Genomic DNA, 13583 nt, shown 5'->3' with positions numbered 1-13583 from the left:
AGGTTCCCTGAATATTACGAATTAAAGTTGACATTTTTGTGATGTCCAGAATCAAATTAGAACCATAAAAATTTGTTATCTTTTGAATAAAAAGTGAAAACAAAAGACAACAGCTTTGGATCTTTAATCTAATTTTAGAACCACATAAAATTGGTCCCATTTGTAGACCAAAATATTAGGGGATTTTACAATATTTAATTTAAGTAAACCAATACCAATTTATTTTATTTCAATAAATATAATAAGTTAAAAAAAATTTTGTCTACACATTAATTGTAGATTCTTTGTTACTCACTGAAAAAGGAAAAAATAGAACATAAACAAGAATTAGCATAATATAGGACAAGTCATTATAAAGTAACAAGACATCGAAATTCAGAAATAAAAATATGTAATCATTTTTAGGTAAGCATATATTTAAGTAACTCAAGAAGGATGAATCATAGTCTGATTATTGTCCAGCACAAGTAGCCTCATTTCCGCTTTTCAACATTCATAGCACATCAAAGGAGAAGGTAAAATCATGCATTAATACAATTCATCAGTAACTTAGACAAGGTACATGTCCCTATAAAAATAGAGACATCTGAGGAGCAAAAATCATCTATTTAAATCTAGCTATTGCTTTGTAAGACCACTGAGCTTTGATATACTCAGGCAAGGGTATACCAATTCTACAATTAGACACCACAAGCAAATGCCACATTTCTGGCCTGAGATATGAGAAGCCAGATTTCCTACGATGTTGTACACAACTGCACCGCATTGAACCCTTTGAGATTCTAACACTATCTTTGCAGCTTCTTTGACCACTTGTCCGCTCACATAATGTTTTTAACACACGAGCATGTACACTTCATGCCCAGCGATTAGTTCTGTGTCAGTATCCTCTGTCTTTCTCAATGTAAAGAAAGCTTGTCTACCACAGAGCTCACACCGTGCATTTAACTTGGTTACAGAGTCCGCAAGGGGTATAACTTGAAGCATAGACCCAAAACTTCTCATGAACAACAAAAGAGGGGAGTTCAGCAAAGGATGAAACTTCCAAGCATCAGAAAACCAAGTTTCAACGTGTTTAAATAATGTCTGAATCCATAAGAAAAAGAAAGCATCCACCAAAACTATACGGGAACGACTAGATGGATCCACATGCAAAATTTAATAATACTGTTAGGAGAATATTAGTATTCTTGTAGATAATATTAGTAAGGGTATTCTTGTAAATAGTTGATTAGGTTTATACTCCTATAAATACTAGTTGGTCAATCATAATACTGTGACTAGATATTTTCCTCCCAAGATACCTATTGTCATGGTATCAGAGCAAAAGTCCTAGGGTTAGGGTTAAACATCTAGCAAAAGTTTTGGTCATCGCGACTGTTCACACGATACTGTTCATCGTGACTGTTCACGCGACACTGTTCACTGTTCACGACACTGTTCACGCTTTTCTGGTCACTGTTCACGGCACTGTTCACGTGCTATTCATCTCGAGTTTTGACCCTTCGTTTGGTTTGGAGTACTATTCGCTATGGCTGAAAGTCTATCAAAAGGTTTTGTGACGTCTACTAATATTATGCCAATGGTGATGCCTCAAATCACAAATTGGAAGTTGAATGACACTAATTATCAACAGTGATCAAAAGCCGTTAAGATTTATCTGACAAACTTAGGAAAGTAATGATATCTCACAGATGACTCTCCTACGGAGGACAACAAGAAACTAATGTGGATTCAAGAGGATGCCCAAATTCTTGGAGCAATATGGAATTCTATGGAGCCACAAATTGCTTATATGTGTTCTCATTGTGAGACAACAAAAGAAGTTTGGGATTATGTCCAGTTATTATACTACAGTAATTTTTCACGGATGTATGATGTTTCTTTGGAATATTTTTAGTTGCAATAAGATAACAAGACAGTAACAGAATACTTTGCTGATCTTAAGCGAGTTTCAGAAGAATTAAATGCCATAATGCCTCTCTCAAGTGATATTACAGTTATGCAGAGGCAAAGAGAACAAATGCTTGTGCTCAAATTCTTGGCCGGTCTCAAGCCAGAATTTGAACCAATCAAATCTCAAATTTTAGCAGGTAAACAATTACCATCCTTTACAGAGGCGTATGTTCGGGTCTTACATTCTGCATCTAAGGACAATGCACAGGGTGATGGTGCTCTAATTAATGACAAATTTGCTTTAGTTGCTAACAATGGTTGGATAGAGCAACTTAACTTTGGATGTGGCTCTCGTGAAAGAAGAAGTAGAGGAGGTCGTGGGGGTCATGGAGGTCGAGGCACCCATGAGTGCACTCATTGTGGTTTGAAGAATCACACTCGTGATACTTGTTGGGATTTAAATGGAAAACCACCTCGGTTTGCTAATGCGGTTACCATTGACCAAGCTGAATCGAGTTCTTCAGCACAAGGGTCCCAAAAGACTTTTACCATATTCGAGGAAGATTATGTCAAATTTCTGCAGTACCAAATTGCAAATCACGCATCTCTTTTCTCTGCTTCTTTAGCACAAAAAGGTAATGCTATGACTTGTCTCTCCACTTCCAAAAATTTTGACTCATGGATCATTGATTCCGGAGCTACTGATCATATGTCAGGTACCTCTAGAAATTTTTCTAATTTTCAAGAGTCTACTTCCTTCCCTCATGTTACTTTAGCTGATGGATCTACAACTAAAGTTAAAGGACTAGGCACTGTAGAAATTAACCCATCTCTTCCGCTGTCTTCTGTTCTTTACGTACCCAATTTGCCTTTTAATCTAATGTTCGTTAGTAAGCTTACCAAATTTCTACAGTGTTCAATTACTTTTTCTCCTGATTTTGCTATCATTCAGGATTTGAAGACAAAGAGAATGATTGGTGGAGGGCGTGAGTATAATGGTCTTTATTTTCTCAACTCTAATGGTCCGATTGCGTGCCCTGCTACGGTTTCTCCTCTTGAAATTCACTATCGTTTGAGTCATCCGTCTCTACAAAATTTGAAGAAGTTGGTTCCTGCTTTGAGTCAGTTGGCTTCATTAGAATGTGAGTCTTGTCAATTAGGAAAGCATCATCGTGTTTCTTTTGCTCTTAGGGTCAATAAACGGGTTTCGAAACCCTTTTTGTTAGTTCATTCTGATGTTTGGGGTCCTAACCGAGTCACTTCAAAGTTAGGTTTTAAATATTTTGTAATATTTGTTGATGATTTTTTCAGAATTGCATGGCTTTATTTAATGAAAAATTGTTCAGAATTATATTCCATTTTTTGTGCATTTATTACAGAAATAAAGAATCAATTTGGTATGCATGTACGTATACTTCGCAGTGATAATGCGAAAGAATATTTTTTCACTCCTTTTGATATCTTTATGACTAAATCCGGTATTTTTCATCAGTTCTCTTGTCCTTACACTCTACAACAGAATAGAGCTGCTGAAAGAAAAATTGAACATTTAATTGAAGTTGCTCGGACATTTTTGTTGCACATGAATGTGCCCAAACAATTTTAGAGTGATGCAGTTTTAACTGCATGTTATTTAATTAATCGCATGCCATTCAATATTCTTGGAGGCCAATTACCTCACTCCATTTTTTTTTTCTCATGATCCTATATTTAAACTACCTCCTCGTATTTTTGGGTGTGTGTGTTTTGTTCATCAACTTGCTTTCGGGGTGGATAAATTAGATCCTCGTGCCATTAAGTGTATTTTTTTGGGATACGCACCAGCGCAAAAGGGATATTGATGTTACAGTCCAGTTTTAAATCATTTTTTCACTTGTGCTGATGTTACTTTCTTTGAATCCACTCCTTATTTTATGAAGCAAGGTATGTTTGTGAGTTAGACCAGTGTTCCTCTTTTCCTTCTCCTATTTTACCAGTCCCTTCATCTTTATTACCTGACTTATCTAGTTCACCAGATTCCACAACTCGATTATCTCGTCATAATCTTCAAGTTTATTCTCGTCGTTCCATGGTTGAGAAAGCTCCTGATATGCTACGTACTTCACCAATTAACTCTCAATCTTCAGATCCAGGTATGACGCCCTCCTGTGAGTCAGATCTTCCTATTGCTCTACGTAAAGGTAAGAGACATTGTACTTCTCATCCTATTTCTAACTTTGTCTCTTATTCTCATCTCTCTCTGTCATATTTTTCTTTTGTTGCTTCCTTTGATTCGGTATCCATTCCTAAAACTATTACCCATGCTCTCAATGATCCTGATTGGAGGTTAGCTATGCAAGAAGAGATGCTTGCTTTGGAGAAAAATGGTACTTGGGATCCTGTTCCTCTTCCCTCTGGTAAGCCGATTGTTGGTTGTAAGTGGATGTACACTATAAAAGTACAACCTAATTGTTCTATTGATAGATTGAAGGCTCGTCTGGTAGCTAAAGGATTTGCTCAGGTGTATGGAATCGACTACTTCGAAACTTTTTCTCCTGTTGTAAAGATTACCTCTGTTCATCTCCTTATCTCTTTGCCAGCAATTTATAATTGGCCATTGCATCAGTTGGATGTGAAAAATGCATTTCTACATGGAAATTTGGAAGAAGAGGTATATATGGAACAACCTCTTGGATTTGTTGTTCAGGGGGAGAATTCGCGGTTGATTTGTCGTTTGAAAAAATTCTTATATGGATTGAAACAGTCTCCGAGGGTTTGGTTTGGCCGGTTTAGTAGTGTTGTCATAGAGTTCGGTCTGACAAGATGTGGAGTAGATCACTCTGTATTTTATCGGCATTCTAATGTTGGTAAAATTTTATTAGTTGTTTATGTGGATGATATTGTAATTACAGGTGATGATATTGTGGGGATCCAGAAACTTAAATCCAATCTGCAGGCAAACATTCAGACAAAAGATTTAGGTCATCTACAGTATTTTCTGGGTATTGAGGTAGCTCGGTCTAAATATGGGATTTATTTATGTTAAAGGAAATATGTATTTGATATGTTGAGTGAAGTTGGGATGTTAGGTTGTCGACCTGTGGATACTCCTATGAATCCCAATGTGAAATTAACAAGAGATCAAGGTGCATTACTTGATGATTCTAAGCAATATCGAAGACTTATGGGTAAATTAAATTATCTCACTGTAACGAGACCTGACATTTCGTTTGCAGTGAGTGTTGTGAGTCAATTTCTTGATACTACTCGTACTAGTCATTGGGATGTTGTTATACGGATTCTCAGGTATCTTAAGAGTACTCTTGGAAAAGGGTTGCTGTATCAAAATCATGGACACACTGATATTGAAGGATATAGTGATGCAGATTGGGCTGGTTCTGCCTCAGATCGAAGATCGATCACAGGATATTGTGTGTTTATTGGTGGTAATTTAGTGTCGTGGAAGAGTAAGAAGCAAACAGTTGTCTCCAGATCAAGTGCAGAATCTGAATACCGCGCTATGGCTCACACTGTGTGTGAGTTGGTTTGGTTGAAAAGCATGTTACTTGAAATTGGATTTGAGCATAAACATCCTATGAATTTAATGTGTGATAATCAGGCAACTGTCCATGTTGCGTCTAATCCAGTGTTTCATGAAAGGACAAAACATATTGAAATTGATTGTCACTTTATTCGAGAGAAATTGCTTGACGGAGTCATCAAAACATCTCATGTACCGTCTGTAGATCAATTGGCTGATTTGTTTACCAAGAGTTTAGGGGGCTCTAGGGTGAAATACATTTATAACAAGTTGGGTGCTTATGATATATATGCTCCAACTTGAGGGGGAGTGTTAAGAGAATATTAGTATTCTTGTAGATAATATTAGTAAGGGTATTCTTGTAAATAGTTGATTAGGTTTGTACTCCTATAAATACTAGTTGGTCACTCATAAGACTGTGACTAGATGTTTTCCTCCCAAGATACCTATTGTCAAATACCTTAGATAGTCACCATCCAATCTAGCAACAATCAGAGTCTTTCCATCGTGGTCAGCAGCTTCACGACAGAAATCATAAAGGGCTTCAAAAAATTGTGCCTCATCTATACCAATAACTTCTAGCTGTAATCATGGTAATAGCAACTACTAAGGATACTGGTGCACTGCAAAATAAGATTGTCATAATGGTCCGATACAAAATTATGAAGAGTTCTATGTTCCTCGTAAAATGTATAGTTTCCATCTTGGTTGACCCAAACAAAATGTCGCCATCTAGCATTCTAGCAAAATAGTATATGGCGAACCAAATATCATATGCATGCCCAGGCAGTTGAAACCAGACCAAGATGCAGCAATACTTCTCAAGTACAAGGTCAATTTTAACAGGGAATACCTTATCATATGCCTCACTACCAAGCTTTTGTCTGAATGATGAAAGATTTGCCAATGGCCAGCATGGCAGTTTTTCGCCATCATGAGTAACAATTGAATCCAATGCATATCTAGTGTCCTTATCTGATTTTATAACCGCAACACTTCTGCATAAAGATACTAATTAGAAAAGGATGAGATAAACAGAGGTCTTGTCTTCATCCACCAAAAATCCATGCTGTCCAGATGGTACAGTTGAAAACAGGAAAAACAGCAATGCCAAATTAACTAAATCAGTATCAAGTTCCAATCTATTTCCACAAACAGTTTTGTGTATAGGAGATTCTTGGATATATAATTTATTATAGTAGTTGCAAACATGATCTCCAATGCCAAATTTGATCCCCCCCAATAAAAAAAAAAGCCCAAAACAATTAAAGGTGACCATTTATTTAAAAGTTTCTATTCAAACTGAAGCTTAATTCAATTTCTATCATGATTATTTCAATATTCTCTTACATGGACAATAATCAGATGCAGAGTAAGGAATTTTCTTATTTCTTTTCTCAAGAGGCCAATAGAACGTGTCAATTTCCTCTTCATATTGTTCCAGCAATGAATCAGATAACGATCTCACGACACCTACCAAGCCTCAATTACACATGCCCTATAAATTGAAGATAATAAGACATTCACTCAACTTAAATCAGCCTCACAGGCAATAGAGAGTCTATTTAACAAACCATCAATGATACATTGGTGGTAGGAGGATTCTAGAACTTCAGATTGTTAGACACCAGACAAAAGCCTTCAACTGATTAAATAGATGGAACCGGAGTTATAAACATTGCATTGACCTGATAATTGACCATAAAAATGGAAATTAAAAGTTGCAATAAATCAAATTGCCTAATCTGCTGCACTCTGAGCATCAAAGGCACATAAAGAACTCAAGTGGAAGAAATGGCATTTCAATGGACATGACTTACCAAGGTCCAGTTTCTATTCATTCCAATACATTCAATCCATAAACCTCTGCATAAAAAATTCAGACACCAACTGTGAAGCTGACTTCTGAACAACTTCCAACATCACCTCAATATGGTCTGAATATATTTAATCAATCTCCTAAAGGTCCTTGCATTACAAAGTGAACAAGAAGGGGGAACAACTTTTGGACTCAAAGTTTCAACTCCCAACGAAATCATAAGTTATGGTCAACGTCACTGTTTGATTTTTGTTTTTCTTATCTAATTTTCTAAATTTTAAAATTGTATTTAGTTTTTTCCAGAATACATTTTTTTAAAAACTATATTTGGCTTTTTTTTTTGCTTTTAAATTATACGGTAAAGTCGCAAATCCTGTCTGCCTACACTTTGTGGACGCCAATATATATTGGGGTGGGGATAGTAAAGTCTATGGATGTCAGGTCACAATTATTGCTTAGTAAGAGTTTTAAATTTTTTTTTTGTAAGTTTATAATTGATTCTTTTTAATTAATTTTACAAGTTAGGGCATTCTAGTAATTTTTTCCAAACCAGACAGGGAAGATGGAATTTTCCTTGTTATTTTTCTTGGTAGGATCCCTAATTCCACTTGGTACATCAACAATGAATTATTCCTCTATATTTTAAAAGTTAAATCAGATGATGCCATACATATATTCCTTTATATTTTAAAAGTTTTAAGTTTAACTAATAGTGTTTAAATCAGATGATGCCATACATATATTAATAAACAATGATTAAATAATATTAAAAGTAGAAAGAATGACAAAAAAGTACACTACATATATTAATAAACAATGATTAAATAATATTAAAAGTAGAAAGAATGACAAAAAAGTACACAAAATAGCACAAGAAGATTAATTTTTTTGAGTTATTGCCCAACCAGACTTTTTTTGGCCTAGTGAATTACTGTCTGGTTATTTTAGTTAACTCGAACTGAATAGCCATTCCATCATTACGTCAATCAGATAAATTGATTGGTTTTTTTTTTAGATATCATAATTTCTATTCTACACCTACTCCTACTCTACACAAGAATAAAGGGTGGATCCAAGGGCGCAAAGGGGGATCTGGAGAAGACTGAACAGCCACCGGATTAGACAGGTACCTATGTACCTGCTGGTAAAATTTTCAGAAAATCCTAAATAAAATTGTAGGTCTACACCGAAGTAGAGTTTTAACTCTCTCCTTGGTGGCAAACTAATCTAGGAGTAGTTGGTTGGTCAATTAGAGGCTCTTCTTCACTAATTATTTTATTTTATTTAACTATTTTGCTTCGAGCAAAGTGTGAGACGCATTTTTGATTGGATTGGAAGCTTCTCCAAAATGATTATATATTTGTAAAAGGGTTAATTTCAAAAACTTTCCCTAAGATTTATCCTAATAATATCCTCCAGCACCCCTAACGTTTTAGAAATCTCACATAGTTTTCTCAAAATAACAATTTGGGTAACATTGTCACCCCTTATGTGTAAAAGTAATATTAAAAAAAGCATTGGAGGAGAGAGATTATATTATCTTTCTACTTTTATCCTTGTGCAATTTGATTTATGAATTTTGAAATATAAAGAAAAAGACAAATAAGGTGGAACACTAAACTCAGAATATGAGAAGGTATAAGTGTAATAAGTAATAAATTTTATCATTTCATAGTCAGAGAACACCTTTGTGTGCAAGGGTAGCATTTTAAGCTACTTTAATATTATAAAAAAAATGACTAAAATTTCATGAGATTGGTTGCAGTAGGGAGGAAATTGTAGAAGATCGTTTGTAGCATAGACAAAAATTAAAAGTAAAGATTTTTGCAACAAAGAAGGATAAAAATATTTTCAATGGCATTCTTGTTATTTGGTTTGTAGATATTTTAGAATGTAGGAATTTTTTGACCTTTCTCCAGTCTTTTGCTACTTGAAATGAAAGGGTAACATTAATGTCATTTCAACGCCTTTAATTAGGACTTCTAGTCATATAATACTAATAGGGGATGTAAGTGAGATTTTCAAAACTTTTAGGATGCTAGTTGATATTAGGATAAATCCCAAAATCAAACCATGAAATTAGCTACTACTTGTAGTTGGGTTCTAAGGATACGTTAGTGAGCCGAGAAGAACACTCTCCAACATAAAAGAAGTGCCAAAAAAGGATCAAAATCAAAACGAAAATGGTGGCTGCTGCTTCTTCTTGTTCTTCTTCAATTGCTAATAACCGCTTAGTTCATCATCGTCCCCATGGCTTGTTCAAGCATAATCATCAGCCCATCATCTCTGTTCCGCTCAGACACCAGCAATCATCATCTACATCATTGTCTCTCCATCTTCAACCACCAAAAGGTCGACTTGATTTGATTTAGCTTTCTTTTTTCTTTTTTTTTCCCGATTAAGTAGGATGCAATACTTATGTTTTGGACTTAATTTACAGAATCTAGATTTGGGATTTTGTGGAAGAGGAAGGAGGACGAGAAGGGCCTGCTAGGAAGTCTTGCAGCTGTTCGACAGTTGACTGGCTCACTCACAATTGCTGAGGGTCTCTGTTTTGGCATTGTCTGCGTCATTACAATTTTCCTTTTCCCTCATCTATACGTTTTTTATTTTATATTCCAATCTTGTTTCAGATGTTTTAGTATGTCAATTAAATTCCTCTGTCCAATTGTTGGCTTGGCAATTAATATTACAGTATCGGTTTTTTTTTTTCGGGCCATGAATTCAATAAGGAAAAGAAAGGTCTCATTTTTGCCGGGTTTTGACAGATGAGCTCCACATTCGTCAAATTGAACGATTTATGTGAACTTTTTTTTGTTGTAAGGAAATGTGCTTTCCTTTCCTGGGCCAACTTTGGAAGCATTTTTTTTGGAAAAAAGTTCTTAACTGGCTTTCAACAATGTGAATAAAATGCTCAGAGGAAGGATTTTCTGGAAAATGAAAGTTATTTGAGTACAAAAGAGGTAGAAAAATAATGACAAGAGATATATAGCTTATGAGTGACTGAAATATCTTGTGTGAATTCTGTTTTTTCAGTTATTTTATAGATTTCTTTTTAATTTTAGCTATTTTATTTGTTCTGATGGGTATTTTCTTAGAAGTAGCGTTATTTCATTAAGTTGGTTTTTTGTCTTACTTCAATTAGGGTTTTCGGCTGATTATTTGCAAATCTAATATTGGGAGTTGAAGGAGTTGTTGATTAATGTTGTCACTTTGTAAACTAGGTGTTCTATATAAGATGCAATAGATTTAGTAGAATGCAGGCTTGTAAAATATAGATGATTCTTGTTGTATAGTATCCAACTAGACTTTGTCAAAGAGAAATGACCTAAGGCATTGTTTTGACTTCCATGTGGTTTTTCTTTTGAGTTGTAAAGCGTTTTTTGATTATTTTTTTATTTTGGAGATTGTATTCTTTTGTGTAAAGGTGGTGGCTCGCTTCATTGAAATTGTCACAAAGCCACTGTTGGAGGGAGCTTTGGACACTTTCAAAAAGTACTCGGTCAAAGAAGAAGATATCGATGTAAGTGATTTTGAGCTAGTATTTGTTTTCTTGCCTTTTTTCTTGCACCCTTGTTAGTTGTGACTTCATTAAACAGTTTGACTTCTACATTTTGGATCTTGCTTCCCTTGATTGGACTTTTCATGTATCACTTAAATGTTATAATCTACATACTCATTTGGTGCCTATCTTGGTATTTTTTTCTTTATGAAATTTGCTGTCAAGCCAGTTGCCTTGTCATTTCGTAACTCTAATCATTCTTGTTTTACATTATAATATTTAACCTAGAATTTTGGTCGTAAACTGATGATGCCTTATTATGTTGGTTTTTTTCTTGCAAATGTATCAACTTGTATTTTTTTTCAACACAATTTCATTTTCCCTATTACTAGAAGTACTAGCACATTTTTCTTGGTAGCTTTATGGGATATGGTTTGCTTACTGATTCATTTTTTCAAGATGATTAAATGACATTTGGGTTCAATATGGTATCAAACCACATTATACATGTTATCTTGGGGGAGCTTTTAACGAAGTTAAGAAATGGTTTATGTATTGGAAGTGTTGAAGATATGTGATCTAATATTAGGAAAGATATGATTATAGTAGCATGTATTAATTAGGTATCATATGATTATAATATCATGTATTAATTAGATAGTAGATTGATTTAGATTAGCACGATTTTAGGATCTAAATTAGGTTACACTTGTGTATATATATATGTATATTGTGTAGTCTAAATAAGATGAAGAAAAGTATTTTCTCTCCATTTTTCTTAGTTTTCATGGTATCAGAGCCCTACCATCAAGGTTAGGGTCTTTGTCCGCTGCCAGAAAATTCAGTAGTCATCTTTCGGTTCATCTGGTTCTGTATAGGACACATCTCTGTTCTATTGTTCACTCTTGTTTTAAAGAGTTCAGATCTGTCCTTTTTTGTTTTTATTCTGTTAATTCTGAACCCATGGCAGAAACGAAATCTGTCGTTACGTTTGATGTGGTTCCTGTGATGTCTAAGATCACGGACCACAAACTCAACAATTCTAATTATCTTGATTGGAGCAAAACGGTTCGTCTTTATCTGCGAAGCATTGATAAAGACAATCATCTGATTGATGATCCTCCAAAAGATGGTTCAAGACAGACATGGCTAGGGGAAGATGCTAGATTGTTCCTGCAAATACGGAATTCTATTGACAGTGAGGTAATTAGTTTAATTAATCACTGTGAATTTGTTAAGGAGTTAATGGAGTATTTAGAATTTTTGTATTCTGGTAAAGGGAATATTTCTCGCATATATGAGGTGTGTCAAGCCTTTTATCGTGCAGAGAAACAAGATAAGTCCATCATGACTTATTTTATGGATTTTAAGAAAACTTATGAGGAGCTTAATCTGTTGTTACCGTTTAGCTCTGATGTGAAAGTTCAACAAACTCAACGGGAACAGATGGCCATTATGAGTTTTTTGGCTGGTCTTTCACCTGAATTTGAAACTGCTAAATTTTAGATTCTTTTCAGTCCTGAGATCTCATCCTTACAAGATGTGTTTAGTAGGGTGTTTCGCACAGAGAATACCCAGTCTGTTCAGTCCAGCAGTGCTCTTGTTGGTCTTGGAAAACAGCAATACAAAGGTGGTGGTAAAGGAATTGACATTCAGGGACAGAATGCAGAAGTGGTTGTGTGTTACTATTGTCAAAAGCCGGGCCATATGAAGCGTGATTGTAAGAAATTGCAGTACAGGAACCAGAGAACTCAATCCGCACATATTGCTTCTACCAATGATGCTATTAACCATGAAAAGTTTGTTACGATCTCTGCAGACGAATTTGCTAAATTTTCTCAGTATCAAGAATCATTAAAGTCTTCATCTACTCCCGTAACTGCCATCGCTGAGTCAGGTAAACCAAACACATGCCTTGTGTTCTCGTCCTCCAAATGGGTAATTGATTTTGGTGCCACAGATCATATGACAGGTAATTATAGTCTATTTTCCACCTTTCAGCCACACACATTTGCACCTACAGTTACCTTAGCTGATGGGTCAAAATCTCGTGTTCTTGAATCAGGCTCAGTTAACCCCACTCCATTAATCTCATTGTCATCTGTCTTACGTTTGCCTAAGTTGTCCTTTAATCTAATTTCTGTGAGTAAAATTACCCGTGCCCTCAATTGTTCTGCTCAATTCTTTCCTGACTATTGCTTGTTTCAGAATCTTACGACGAAGCAGATTATTGGTAAAGGGCATGAATCTGGAGGTTTTTACATTCTTGACACACAGATACCAAAGTCCATAGCTTGTTCTGGAATTGTAACTCCATTTGAAACACATTGTAGGCTGGGTCATCCTTCTCTCCCGTTGTTAAAGATACTTTGTCCACAATTTCAGAGTTTGTCTCTATTAGATTGTGAGTCTTGTCAGTTTGCAAACATCATCGTGTTAATCTGAGTCCTAGAGTGAATAAACGAGCGGATGCTCCTTTTGCATTAGTTCATTCAGATGTCTGGGGACCTAGTCCAATCATTTCTAAAACTGGATTCAAGTATTTTGTTACTTTTGTTGATGACCATTCTCGTATGACTTGGTTATATTTAATGAAAAATCGGTCAGAGTTGTTTTCTCATTTTTGTGCTTTTTGTGCTGAGGTTAAGACTCAATTTAAGCATTCTGTACAAATATTATGAAGTGACAATGCCAAAGAATATTTATTCGCACCTTTTCAATCTTATATGGTGCAAAATGGCATTATTCATCAAACCTCTTGTGTGGATACACCATCCCAAAACGGGGTCACAGAACGAAAGAATAGACATTTGCTCGAAACTACAAGAGCCTTATCATTTCAAATG

At 35.2% G+C, this 13583-nt stretch overlaps 1 pseudogene; it reads right to left on the bottom strand.

Moving 5' to 3' along the window:
• Window positions 1-618: 618 nt before the first annotated feature.
• LOC113771067 lies at window positions 619-7339 on the bottom strand (annotated as a pseudogene).
• Window positions 7340-13583: the final 6244 nt, after the last annotated feature.

Source organism: Coffea eugenioides, chromosome 5, assembly GCF_003713205.1.
Source record: "Coffea eugenioides isolate CCC68of chromosome 5, Ceug_1.0, whole genome shotgun sequence".
NCBI classification, from domain to species: Eukaryota; Viridiplantae; Streptophyta; class Magnoliopsida; order Gentianales; family Rubiaceae; genus Coffea; species Coffea eugenioides.
The sequence above is the reverse complement of the archived record's forward strand: the minus strand, read 5'-3'. Positions and strand labels throughout refer to the sequence as shown.